Source organism: Lepidothrix coronata, unplaced genomic scaffold, assembly GCF_001604755.1.
Source record: "Lepidothrix coronata isolate B3197 unplaced genomic scaffold, Lepidothrix_coronata-1.0 Scaffold23, whole genome shotgun sequence".
Taxonomy (NCBI): domain Eukaryota; kingdom Metazoa; phylum Chordata; class Aves; order Passeriformes; family Pipridae; genus Lepidothrix; species Lepidothrix coronata.
This window is the reverse complement of record NW_016690203.1, coordinates 463,246-477,495: the sequence shown is the minus strand read 5'-3', so window position 1 is coordinate 477,495 and position 14,250 is coordinate 463,246. Positions and strand designations below refer to the sequence as shown.

The window sequence follows — 14,250 nt, the reverse complement described above, 5'->3', positions numbered from 1 at the left end:
TGTACCTGTTCCCCATCATCCAAGAAGTCCCAATCCCGCCTAATACTGCACAGCAATCTATACATCCAGCCTCCCAGTCTTGTGGCCATCTAGTAAGTGAAAGCCTGCAGCTTAGCATTCACTTCTCTCAGTGCAACAAAAGCACCCCATCTTCAGTGGCTCTCCTTTTAGAGTTTGAGACAGTACCTCAAATGGATCTGCACATTCCAGTGTCAGAGCAACACTTAGATATATTTGTTTCCTTCTCATCCTTAACACAATAGTGCACCCCAATATTGAATTTCAACTGCAGCTTTCAAGTCAAGATATATCTGGTCACAGTGGTAAACAGCAACAGGTATAACTTGTGAAACTCCATACTTCCAAGGCATGTTCACAAACCTGCTTTCCCAGGAAAACAACTATTTCTTGTCGCAAAGACATGGGGAAAAGGAGAGGGGCAAAATGACTCAAGAAGCAATCTCATGAATATCCGTGTACCTGACCCAATTGCCTATTGGTTTTCCATATTTGCAACCTGAGGAAGATACTGCCATCTAGTTAGTTCCCTTCAGTTAGATGAAAGGTATTACTTCCATGCTTCTTTTTCTGAGAACTCAAAGCTCAAATTGTACATTTTTTTTAAATATAGGGCCTTTAGCCTCACTTCGATTTGGAAAAAAAAAAATCAAACTTATGCTCCTAGATACAACGGAAATTTTTGCTTCTAATAGCTAGATATTGGAGTGCAGGACAGAGTTGGCCATTTGTCCATATGAATGACTTCAAAAAAACAGAAGGGAGACAATGTTAATGGCATTTGGGTACATCTTTCAGAAAAGTCACATCCACAACTCGGCTCAGGACTGTACCATTTAACATGACTGCGCACTATCATGTTCCAACACGAGAGAATGTTGTAACCTAGACGAGTCTTGCATGTCCTCATAACTGCCTGGGTGTTATGACATTAAATCCGTTTTAGTTTTGGATGCCAAGGACATGATGATTCAAGATAACACTCAGGACCAAGCTGACCTGAGGACAAGAGGGTATGGTCTTAAGCTCTGCCAGGGGAGATATTAGGAAGAAATTCTACAGAGAGGGTAATCAGGCATTGGAATGGGCTGCCCAGGGAACTGGTGGATTCTCCGTCCCTGGAGGTTTTTAAGATGAGACTGGATGTGGCACTTAGTGCTATGGTCTAGTAACCATGGTGGTAGTGGATCAAGGGTAGGACTTGATAATCTCAGAGGTCCCTTCCAACCCGGATGATTCTATGACCCACAAGCAGACTCCACTGGAGCTGCTGGGAAGACTGTCTCATCACAAAATGCTTTTTTTAATGTTTCCTTTCACAACCTCTGAACCTTTTAAAAAAAACAAAGAAGGCATCTAAATTACTGTCTCAAACTACAGCCAGGCTTCTAAGGGTGTTATGAGGGAACAGCCTCAAGCAAAAGCACCACACATACCAGAACCAATGCAAGACTAAAATGGCTGTTCAGCTACTGCCTTCTTTCAGCACCCGTCAAACACACGAGGAAAAAAAAAAAGTGGTTTCCCCAGATCCCCAGCAACCTGCACTGGTCATACAAACGGTGGACAGACACTGGTGACACCTCTCAGTCACATCTATGTGCAGATATGCCCAGCAGACTGGACACAGAATCACAGAAATGCTGCTGAATTTGTCTGACCTCTTTCCCTGCTGATCGCCCAACTGGGAGCAGAAGGAAGGATGAAGCTCTGAGAGTTTTGCTCTCTCCAGGTTTGACAGAACCCAGAGAGAAGCTGGAGTGCTGACACAGCCTCCAGAGTGCTGTGCACTCTCCTGCCTCAGCCCTCTGGTAGCCCTGGCACCACAGGCACAAAGCAACTGATTAATCCACAATGAATCCAGTGCTACCGGGTCTCACAAAATCTGCAGGGAAGGCATCTATAGGTACTGTACTACCTCATTTTTTTTTGGTTGTTTGTTTTTCCCCCGGTGGCACTGATCTAACTTCTCATACTATCTAGAACTTCTCTTATGGGTGATAACAGCACGAGCAGCAGTTTTCTGTATTCACACAAAAATAAGGGAGAAGAAACCAGTTATTTCTTCAAAGGGTTTCTGTCCACAATTACTGAAGATATAACTTGAAAAGCACCTGGGAACATGAAAACATAGCATTCAATTACACAGGCAAAGCTGAATCTGGAAGGTGGTTGGTTGGTCTGTGTTTTTATTATTTCTTTCTGGTAAAGACTGCTTCCCAGTTTCAGTGATCTCTTGAAAGCGAGATAAAGGCTTTTGCATGTGCCTCTCTGTCCCCCCACCCCAGACACACCCACATGGTCTGATTGCTTAACCCTCTGGCATCTTGGCTGATGCACAGCTAATACTACTCGGCCAGTTACTTTTCAGATAGCTAGAGAGCCAAATCGGTCAAGCTAAATTACATTCATCCAGTAAACAAACAAACAACAAAAACCTGCTATGCATTAAGCGTGAGATTTTTTCTTCCTATTTTCTTTTAAAGTCTCTTTTCAGCCATTAACAAGTATGCACAACTCCTGTTTAGCAGCTACCTATGTAAAACACCCCTTCCTTAGGGCTATGATCTTTCCTCCTGCTGTTTGTCCACCTGTTGAACTCTGCTTATTTTGATGGAACTGCTCCTACTTAAGAGGGGTCTGATGGCACATCCACAGCATACCAACAGGAAAAACTCTTGAGATCTCCAGGTTAGTGCCAGTCCAGTCTGGCACCTCTGCCTGGCATGACCTAATGCACGCAAACACACTGGCTCCTGCAAGTCCCAAAAACAGTTCAGCTGTGTTTGCAATATAAAGTATGCCAGTAAGGCAGGGCTCGCTAACGGGTGCAGCACCACAGTAACGGGGCTTTGCTATGTCTGGCGTCCCTCACTGGCTCCCCCCAGCTTGCAGTTCTCCTTCCTGCAACGTGTGCGCTTTTGCCATGCCTAAAAGCCAGAGCAGAATCTGTACCCACAGCAAGGAATGTGGTAATCCCTTCATGTTTTAGTTTTGCATATTTGAAAGGAAGCAGCCTGAGTTATCAAGCTATAAACAGGAAGACACCCTGACTGCACCTTTGACTTTTACTGTATAGGTCAAACATCACAGCCACTGTGATAGTTCTCTGCATGTGATCATTAGGGAAAAAAAGAAAAATCTAAAACCAAAGCAGCAGGTTCCAGAGTTCTCAAAGAAATTCGCAACCTGCCTGCATTACAGCCAGCAGGTTGTTCCTTTGGCAGGTTAAGCAAGTTTCACTACATCAAGTTAAGGGTGGAGAGGAAAAAGATTACTAGAGCTACAGCCCAAGATAAGCGGGAAGATAAAGCCAAGAAGTACAAAGGATAGACACAATCTTCATCTCTCTCTTTTACTTTGCAACATGGATGTCATTCTGCCTCGAGAAAACATTTATCACCCAATATGGGTGAACTGCAGCAGATGCCAAGTCACATCCACATCCACAACCTTTCTTTTAAATACTCCCTTCACCAAGACTTCTTCTACTTAAAAAGTTTCCTAGTCATAATTAAGGGGGGGGAAGTATTTGTATTGCCTTATCCTCCTTTAGAAGCGTTTGCCTTGATTAGATCTTACATGTAACACTGGAAATGTTCGACCTCACTTTAGCCTGCCAAGATACAAGAAGAACAGGAACAAAGCTGTGCTTAGAAGTTATTTTCCCATTGTGACTATAACAACATATTTTGGCCTGACAACACTGGCATACTTTGAATGCGAAAGACAGGCTCATAAGTCAGCCTGGCTTTCAGCATCTTACAATGATAAAGGAAAATGATAGGACATTCATCAGTTCTAAAAAATAAAGATAAACACTCAACACTTTAAGTGAGAATGTAGTTCAAAAAAAGAAGGGCAAAATAAGGACATGCACAGAAATGCTCATATTCATCTGGAGATGCAAGTTACAGTAACATGTGCCAGCAGCTCAGAAGTGACCACTACTGCAGCTCAGAAGACAGCCGGAGCCACAGCAGATGAAACTTGGCTCTTTTTTTCCAATTTAAATCAATGAACTGTGGCTCTGAGCCATCCTACAGAGCAACTCAAGCACAGGAGACAAGCTCAGGAAGGTACAGAGCCCTGAAATCTGTACTTCATATAGTGGTTATTAGTCTCCCCAGCATGCAAGCACTTGGGACAGTACCGAGGGTAAAACACTAAAATGCAACCATGATACACAGGATGACAGGAAGGGGATAAAAAATTGAGCTTAATATTAGGGAGGACTCCTTTGCACTAAGTGCTAGCTAGCCTTGATTAACCTCAGAGAAAGTGGTGGAGCTCTATTTAAAATGAGAACAGAGAACCAGAAAAATTTGAAATCAATAATCCCAAAATGGAAATTAAGTCTTTTCCAAACATGTCTGATCCACCTCTGAATAAACTCTAAATGTTTAAGAACTGCTATGCAAAAAAAAGGAAATAACTTGCTACACACTATGCTTTTCACAGCACAGCTGTACATGAAAAAGCTCTCCTTGTAATCTCTTCTCTCCCTATTGAACAAGGAATTTCACAGGTGAGCCAAGAGGATCCAACTGTGCTAGGTCTGTGTGCCAGCCAGCCCTACCAACAAAATCACATTTTTTCAAGTGCTTGACTGCCGTTCATTCCATCCTCCCCCTGAGAATCACCTTCCACTTCCTCTTTTCTGCTACAACTTTCCTCTCCCTTCTCAGGGTCACATGAGCAGAATGATTAAGATGATACTACAAAAGAATTTCCCCAGTTTCTTTTCTCTTTTTTTTCCCTTTTTTAAGACAAACGGGCAGAAAAAGTTTCCAACCCCACACTGTAATGCAGAGCATGATTTCAGAAGGGTGACTATTGGCCCAGAACAGCAGCAAGGAAATACTTAGCTACTTTACATTGAAGATGAGACTTCTGTAATAACAAGCAAATGCAGAACTCAAGTGCCTTACTCCTTCTTCTCCTTGTGGATGGTGTTGGATCAGTGTCTATGGGAAGTGACTCATGTGGAGGGCAGGGGTAGCATGTGTCCTGCTGAAGTGACATACAGCTCCTGCTGGTCACATCCCAGTTTTTACCGCATCTCCAGAAAGGGCTGATGTATTTTCTTAATGTCAAAGGGATTTGCATGTTGATCGTGTAAGCTTTCTGGAGGTCTCGAAACAGGGCAGCCTACAGCTTCAATGCCAAAACCAGAACGTGGGCAGGTTTTGACTGGCTGGCTCAAGGCTAGAATGAGCAGCCAAAGAATCCTGAAGGAGGCAATTGCAAGATGCAGCTGCTCCCAGCTCCGGGTCCCACTGAATTATGAACAAAACCAGGAGCTCCTGCTTTGCATGCAGATAACCCGATCAGCGCCACTTTGGTTCTTGAAGAGGAAGCATCCCTCAGCATGCGTGGGAATCCCTCACGTCTTAATTCTGGGAAGAGAAAAGCTCACCGTGGCTGCACCCTGAGTTTCCATGGCTCCTGATATGCTTCACATCCCTAAGAAAAAAGGTCTGTCTGACTTGGAGGCCCAGGCAAAAGGAAGGTATGGAACAAAAGGGTGTATTTGCAGCCTTTGAGCAGGGTCCAGGGTTAAGCCTCTCCCTTATAACTATGGCAGCACAAGCACTGCTGGCTTTCAGTCAAGAGAGGTTTATGCCAGGTAAGCAGCATGTCCAGAGGGGGAGCAGCACGCAATTTCACTGAGGCCTGGTTGGGAAAGTCCCAGCATCTAAATCAAGATTAATTCTCGAGCACAGAATCCAGTGTATGTATAAACACCCTCCTCCTCCCTCATGTCTCCACGCCTGTGGAAACGCAGTGGGGAGGCCAATGAATCCGGGCATTATCAGTCCAGAGAGATCATCTGACAGTATCAAGTTCAGGTTCTGGCTTCATATCCCACATATTATTATAAGTCTCTCCACTTTACCACTAGATGTACCCTATACTCTACTGTATTGCACATGGCTATTCCTCATTTCCCTTGTGATTTCTAAGCAGTTTGACATGAAAACCAAGGGGAAAATCCTCACACATCTGATACTTATCAAAAGACAAGGGAGCCACACATCCAATCATTCAAATCAAAGACTAAGAATAAAAATCAGTGCTTTCCATCCTTCAACTTATTTAAAATACAGGGTTTTTTCCCTTTCCAACATGAATTACTCAAGTTCCCAAGCTAGTCTGCAAAGAATTGAGCTTGTCAGTCACAATTTAGCTGATATAATTGCTTTAGCTCTTTCACTATTTTCCTTCTCGAGATCCTTCACTTACATTGCTCCCCTCAAGTAACAGCAATCAAACTCCAAAGAATCAAAAAACACTTTTTCAATAATTTAGAGGAAAAAAAAAAAAAGGCTGTCCTTCAGAACGTGACCAAACATCTCTGTTTAAAAAAAAACAAAGCTTTTAAAAAAAAACTTGTTAAAGCTTCAACTTTGTGCCATCATATCAGAACCAACAGAAGTAAAGGATGCATCCAAGTTAGATTGAAATTTGGACCATGATGTTCTTCAGGCCTCATGAAATGAAAAATGCCTCAGAGAAAGAGAAAAAAGACTTTAAAACTACACTGGTAACATCTCTTGTTAGAGATCTCTATGTCATGCCATCTTTGTCACTGTTTTTGTTTCATTCTGCTTAAAAAAATGATACTTCAGCCCAAATTGTCTAGAAATATAGGAAAACAGAGGGAACTCCTCTTTAAATCTTCTGCCTTTTGATTAGAAGTACAGGAAGCAAAACCTAAACAAAGAGAAAGTGAAGCAGCAGTATTTTTAGGAGCAATCATTCAATACCCTGCTGCTAACTCCCTCCTTAAGAGTCTCGTGAATATGACTGGAACTTAATTCAAAAGTGTAGTACCATTATACCCTTGGTTAAAGAGTTTAGTCAGTTGTTTGTTTGTTAAAACATGTAGAGAATCTGTATTGACAATGTATTTCCAGTGTTAATTACCAACATCACCCACTTAAGAGAGCAATCCACTCAGCCCTTGCCAGCTATAATCAGAAAGGAACCAGAAAGATGCAGGTAATTTTGCAAATCAGACATGATCTGTACTTGGACAAGTTTCTGTTTGTCTTCTCTTCTTGGCTTGTTTAATATTTGTATCCTCAAAAAAACCTAAAAATGACCCAAAAAGCCCTCAGACACGCACGCACACTTCACAGCAAGACAAGAGACATTCAAATACCAAAACCCCAACCATATGGGAAACGCCCTCTTACAACTGCAAAGCAATCTCAAAACAAATTTCAAGTACCACCAAATATTCTAGTGGTCACCAGTGTTGAACACTAGCATGGGATAAACAAAATGAAGCTGAACAGCAAGAAGTCTCCATGGCTATGCTATTAAGAAAGCCACTGCAATGCATGCAGTGAAAGGGTAGGGTGGGGCAAACAGATCCCAGGAAGGATCAGATTGGGAAGCCCTGACTCATTTCAGCTGTCTGCAACCAGACACAGCAGGACATCCCCCAGCTAGTGCTCCCCATGGCATCCAGGCACTGCTATCCTGCCAGCACAGCGGCACGGCTCATTATCGTCATGGAGGTTCCAGTGCTTATTAGCACTGTCTTCCAGGGCTAACATGGTCAGCCTACCCACACAGCAGCATGTGGCAGCACATGGGTGTAGCAGTCCCCTTGGCATCCCCCAGGTATCCAAGGTGCCACACAGATGTGCCTGAAGCATCCCCCCAAGTTTCAAGCAGGCTGCCACATTGTCTGTCTCCCTGTGCAATGAGGTTCTCCCAGCAGATAGCATCATTAGGATGACATGAGTGTTATTATTCAGATCCACCAAGACTAGCTGGGTGTGCTAAGGCTGAAAACGCCACCTGTGATTAAATTCAAATGATGGATTTGAAATCTCTTTTCAGTGCTACCAGGACAGTCTGCAAAGTGAACCAGTGCCACGCAGCTGCCAGTACATGATACCTAAGGATACAGGATACACACACATCCACACAGAGCATTCTGTATTTTTATCATAGAGAAAAATTTTGCTTTGCTGTGAATAAAAGGCAAGTTGTAAGTATGAGTGAGAGGAAAGATACTGATCTACAAATCCAAAGGGAGGAGGGGTACCATTTCTGAATAATTATGCTGTATTCACATTAAGCAACTACTTGCCACGCAGACTCAGCAAGTTCAAACAGGCTGAAATTGATACAACTGCATTCCCAGCTTGGCTCAAAGTTACTCCCGTTCCCTAACAGCAACGTTGTCAGAACACCTCAAAGGAAAAATGGGAGACAAATATTTGCCTGATGATGCTGTGACAGGGAAGTGATTCAAACCATGCCTCTAAAGCAAAGCTTCCCAAAGGACAGCAAAAGAAAGCATTTATTTGCAGTTTGCATCAATCCTGGCATAAGGAGGGCAAAAGAGAAGGGAAATGCAGTGTGAGCTTCCCAGTATCACTTCACCAAGCTGTCGGCTCGCAGTCTGCATTAAATTCAGAGCAGACCTAAATTAACTGTAAGGAGACTTCCAAGACGAAGGAAACTCTTTCACAGAAGACAGTATTAAACCAGATCCTTCTGTGGCCACCGTACCTCCTTGAGCTTGGAGAAAAAAGTTTATTAACAACAATAAAATTAAGTAAAATTAAGCAGGAATAATATTTTTAGAAGTGTACCAAAATCCTGGCCTGGGACATTCTGAACTGTTTCCTTCAATCTTTTTGGAAATTTCTGGTTTTCAGGCATGTCCTTTAGTTAACACACAGTACAACCTTAATCAATTACTTCAGTACTGATTTTTCAGGAAATTTCATGTTAAAAGAAAACAAGTGTTATTAGATGGTAAGGACAATTGAAGTCATTTTAAGTTTCAGTAACAGGGAAAACAAGGAGATAGAAGGAAAGAGAAAATTAGAGAAAGTATATCAGAACAAGGAAAAGGTTTATGCTAAGGAGCAAACACAGTCAAAGAAGTCCTAGGTACATCCTGCCTCTCCCCACAAACCGCACCCCTTTCCTAACCAACCAAACCCAGCTACTTCCCAGAACCAGGCAAAGCCCTCATGCTGTTGGTTCCCTCTCACACTCTGCTGTTGAGCAATCCTGATGGCACACAGCACAGAACAACTTGCTGCGTCACACAGCTCAAGGAAGAAAAAATAGCCAGGCACAGCAATGCTGGGGACGCTGTGCAGATGGAGCTGAATATCTGCCCCCGACACACACACACACACACACACACACACAGACGCACGCACGCAAGGAAGCTGCGCTAGATAAGAGAAGCGCATCTTCGTTACAGCAGGGTCTCCGCATCACCCTCATATCAGCAGTCACCAAGTAACTCGAGGGGCAAGGAAGTAAGAGGTTATCACTGCACACACACACACAAGTTGTGCAAACTTTTCCCAGCGCTGAGGACGGCATCCCAGCAAAAGAGGTTTCACGTGCTCAGCCCATTTCCTCTCCTGTTCCTGAACATGCGGTCCTCTTTCCTCACAGCATTCCACACAGAGCAGAGAAGCCTAGGGAAAGGTTTCATGTCTTGTTACATGTCTGTTTAGTTAAGTGTAGGAGCTGGAAACAGAAGTTCCTGCATGACTTGTGTTACTTTACAGGAGTTTGGGAGCTTTCACCCTCAAAAGAAATTAATTTCAGTTAAGTCCATGAGCAACTGTCGCTTTAGTCTCTCTACCCTCTGCTTGAAACTGTCTAAAAAGACAACACACTGAAGTGGCTTGATGTGGGAACAAGCTAGGTCAGCTGCACCATCCACTGCCGTTAGCTTGATGGCAAAAATGGGCCCCACAGAAGTTGTACCCCTTCTCTGTTTCAGGATACCTTTTCACATGAGTCAGCACTGGAGAGCTGACTCTGAGGATTTACCAAAAAAATCACTGAGAGTGTTTGGTAAACTTCAGCTCAGAGAGCAGCCTGAAGAACTCAGCATATCTATCTATAGATGCCCTCGAGAAACAGAAAGCAGTATTTGCATATTGTCTGCTATTTAGCAGTTGTATAATGGCACTACTACTTTATAGACCTTTGCAATTAAATATATACTTTGCCTAAGCTTTATGCATCATGGTTCAAAAACCGGAGTGAAAGGGTCTGGCTAAGTCCAAATGGAAAGATTCCCCTCACCATTTTGGGTTTGTTTTCGGTTGTTTTTTTTTTTACAGCTGGAGAAGTTTCACCAAATGCTTACAAGCTACTGTTAAGGAATAGCCTATTTTTAAAAGAAGGAAGAAAAGAAAGAGGAAAAAACTTGCTGACCCTGAGAGGGGGTATGTTCTAGTTCAGCTTGCTGGTTTCAGCACGCTGAACTAGAACAGGTTGAGCAGGTTAGATACTGGGGGGAGAAAAGGTAAAGCTGGAAGACATACATTAAAGGTATAACGGCAGCAACCACAAGTGCAGTTCATGATAGACTTTTTCCTCATTCTCATGGGTACTTGGCCCAAGAATCTTTCCAGACAACAGGAGGAACAGAGGGAATACACGTTCATCAGAGAAGCACTGCAAGTATTTCTGATGTGCATGCACAACAGGCTGAATAAAGATTACCTTAACATATAAACTCTCTCAGCAAACTTTCCCACCACCAGCATTTTCTACACAGAATCACCCAACTGAAGTACAAGCTATAAGAGAAACCACCAACCAAAATGCGAACCAAACAACATGTTACTTTTTAACCTTGAGAGCTGACATCTCCACAACAATCATGTTAATGTCAGGTTTATGGTTGAGGAATAAAAGCACCTCAACTCACAAAGATCGCCTGGATTTTCTAGTGCTTGCTAAGTTAAGGCTTGTATTTATTTTGCAGCTCATCAAGGTGAGAAGGGGAGGGAACATCCCTGAGAATACTAGACCTTCAGAGGAGGTGATATTCCTGAAAGGGTACTTATGTCGAAAGATCAAGGTTTTGCACTGCCATGTGCTCTATGGCAAGAGTCTAATCTGTCAAGGGGGTTCTGCTTATTTGAGCTGTAACATGGGTAACAAAGCAGCACTAAGCTACTCTCAATACACTCTGTTATACGGAGATTTATGTTATTGCCCCTGAGGAGGGTGGTATTACTCTGCCACGTCAGACCACCTTCCGCTCGACACAAATCACACCAGAAACCTAAACTCCTTGAGAGAAAAGTGTTCCCTTTTTTCGCCTGCAGAAAACAAAAACGTAAGAATCCACAACCTTACAGTGCCCAAGATCAGGCTTTGCTATTGCTTAAAGGCAACACACACAAAAGTACACTGAAGTCTTTCTTATGTTTAGGTAGTGAGGAGCTCTGGAGATGCAAGTATAATGTTCCTCATTGTGTACGCTTCAGTTCTCAAGAACAATGGAGCTAATTAAGGTCTGCATATAAATCTTAACTCTGCACTTCCTTGCTTCGCTTGATTCTAATCAGATCTCAGCATTTGTGTTTTTGTGTTAACTTCCTTTGCTGTTCTTTAATGATAACTGAAGGGGGATACTGTCCAAGACTACAAGCAGCATGTAACATATCCAAAATCATGGCATCTCCTTTTGGCTCTGAGAGCCCAGAGGTACTGTGGCACAAGAGCTCATCCACAGTCTTTTACCATTGAAGATATCGATGAAGGGATTTTTTTGGAGCATCCTATTCATGAGTCATGTGAATTAAATAGAAGTTTATATAAAGTCTTTACAAAAGATGACCAATCTGCTCAGCAACAGTGAGGAAGACACAGGCTTCTCCCTGGGGACCATTAAAAATTCCTTCCTTTCTTTCTTTAGTTCTTTCTAATTTAATCTTCTTCAAATCATAGGAATCCCAGCAGAATACCAAACATTTACTCTGGATAGTATCTGCTGACAGAAGAGAGACCAAAAAGCTTCCCTCCACCTGTTTCCCCAACCTTACTTACAAAATGTATTAGCAAAAAATGGAACAAACATTTTTTAATTGCAAAGAAAACCAAAACAGCTATCATATATCACCTGCATCCTACAACTACAGTCATCAATTACCAGAAGCAGAAATTAGTCCTTTGTGTTCGTTATCCCTGCTCAAGAATTAAGGCACTTGCGTTTGCTAAAGCTTATCTTTCACTAGCATGCTGACAGTGGTTAAATCATCCCCCACATATAAAGAATGCATTTAAAAGCCTGTAATACAGCCTGCTTCTTAATATTTCAGAGGACTGCCTACCAATTGGTACATTGAAATAAAAGCTCCTTAGGAGACGACCAAAGAGACATTTCTATTGTGCAAGACACTAAGGGACAGCCTTTTCACACACGTGAAGTGTCAGTCACCTTCAGCGTGGAGAGTTCCTTGGGTATTTGTTTTTAGCTTCAAGATCTTGCATGTAGGTTTTAAAAGCTACGCCAGATTTCCACCTGGCCATCTTCGCAAACCACCAGAAAACAAACCATGTTGTAATAAGGCAGTTCCTCTCCTCTTCTGGAAAAACAAGAGAGCTCATCACCACATTTGGCTATGCTCTGCCTCCAAAATTCCCATCTAAAGCAAATGCCAGCCTCCCTGTGCTACACTGCAGAGATCCTATTTGTACTTATAGGCTGGGCATTGTTACTGCACTGCACCCTACAAAGCACACACAACATACTGGAAGCAGGCCAATGCCATAAATAACAAGGGAGCAATTCACAGGTGAAATGTAGGGAGAGGATGGATTCAGCCAGCTCTTGAGGACACTCTGCCTACTGGATATTTGCAAAGTCACAGGCGGCCTGCGCACATGCCTGCCCTTGAAACACAGGCCCATGTTAAAGCAAGCAGGGAAACCACTAAAGCTTACGCATCTCAACGCCTAAGCCTTTATCAGGATCCAACACTCATCTTCTGACCAGCGCATTACAATCTTCCACATGCGTACACTTTTTGTTTGCCAGCAGAGATGGCAGGTTAAAACATCAAAATTCACAGGTTACCCCCCAGCATGGGCATTTTCTATCTTTCCCAAGAAACTCACTCAGCAACATACACACAACACACAAAAAGTGTTGTTTAAAAAAGATTTAACTCGAACATCAGAATAGTACCATACCTTGCTTTAAAAAACCAGCCGTTTGTCTCTCCATAGTGAATTAAAAAGAGAAGTTTGGGAAAATTATCTAGTACTGAAAATAAGATTGAGAATGAAAGTTCCTTCTTAATTAAAAGAAGAAATACCTTCTTTGATAGGACCCTTTTTAAGCGTGCTTCAAAGCATAGCTTCTGCGATCCAGATCTTCCAATTTGAGTTTCAAAGACTTCTGCATGTGGTTGTTGCATGTGGTGTTTCGCATGTGCCAAAAAAAAAAAAATTTCCCAAACTCTGAGACCTGATCCTGACATGGTACATAAACAGCCTACAAGTACCTAAACAGGATGTAAATAAAAAGCCGTTTTGAATAATTTTGTTAGGTATGGTCAAGGAATGGAAAAAGAGAAAGAAAGCAGATACTTGTGATGCTTTGGTTTCACGTGAAACACTTCAGTTAGTTTGCATTACTGCATTTATATGGACAGCCTGGAGAAAACCAGCCATGGACACTGCAGCTTCATTTACCAAACTGGGGAAGCTGTGGCTGAAACACATATATTATCCCTTTACTCTTTTCAGACTTACCACAGAGCCTTTAATAGCTTCCCACTGGAAACTGGCAGGAAGATCATTTCTCGCCTCCTTTTCAGCATTTATATCCTATTAACATTTTCAAGTTGCATGGAGAGCATGTCTTTGGCAGGGAGAAAAATGTGACTTTAAAGTGATAGGCACAGACCATCATAAGTCACAGAAATGGAAAAGGAACTGCTGGCAAAGTCTCCTCCCCCAAAGGAAACACTTGGAGCAAATGGAGGCATCGCCCTTCCCCCCAAAGCCTCATGCATGTTCTACTGGAATGCAATACAGTAAGTCAAGCAAAGTTTTTTTCTCTACCTCAAGATCCCTTGCTAACACTTACAAACCACCACTACAATCCACAGCAGTGGCATAACTCCTCTGTCTGCATTTTGAGGGGATGCAGTGGTGTAGATGGAGTAAGAGACTTGAAGCCTCCCATTTGGTGTCAGGGTCTGGATCCAAAAGGGCTCCTCAGGGTTGGGACTATTCTCAGATAAACTCCCTAGGGAGCTACTGTGACAGTACAGATTGAAAACCTTTGGAAAGTCTTTAGTAATTACAATCTATTACAATCTGATTGCAGACAGTACATTTGAAATCCCCAACTCTTCCAGAGCTACAGAAAACTCTTTATATATCCCTGCTCCCCTCCCTATCATTTATGCTCCTGATGGAGATATG

General features: G+C 42.6%; 1 protein-coding gene across 6 annotated transcripts in view; it reads right to left on the bottom strand.

Annotated features, from left to right (window-relative positions):
- RREB1 (ras responsive element binding protein 1) overlaps positions 1–14,250 on the bottom strand; it is a 124,639-nt gene that overhangs the window by 41,870 nt on the left and 68,519 nt on the right. The gene's annotated exons all lie outside the window — the stretch shown is intronic.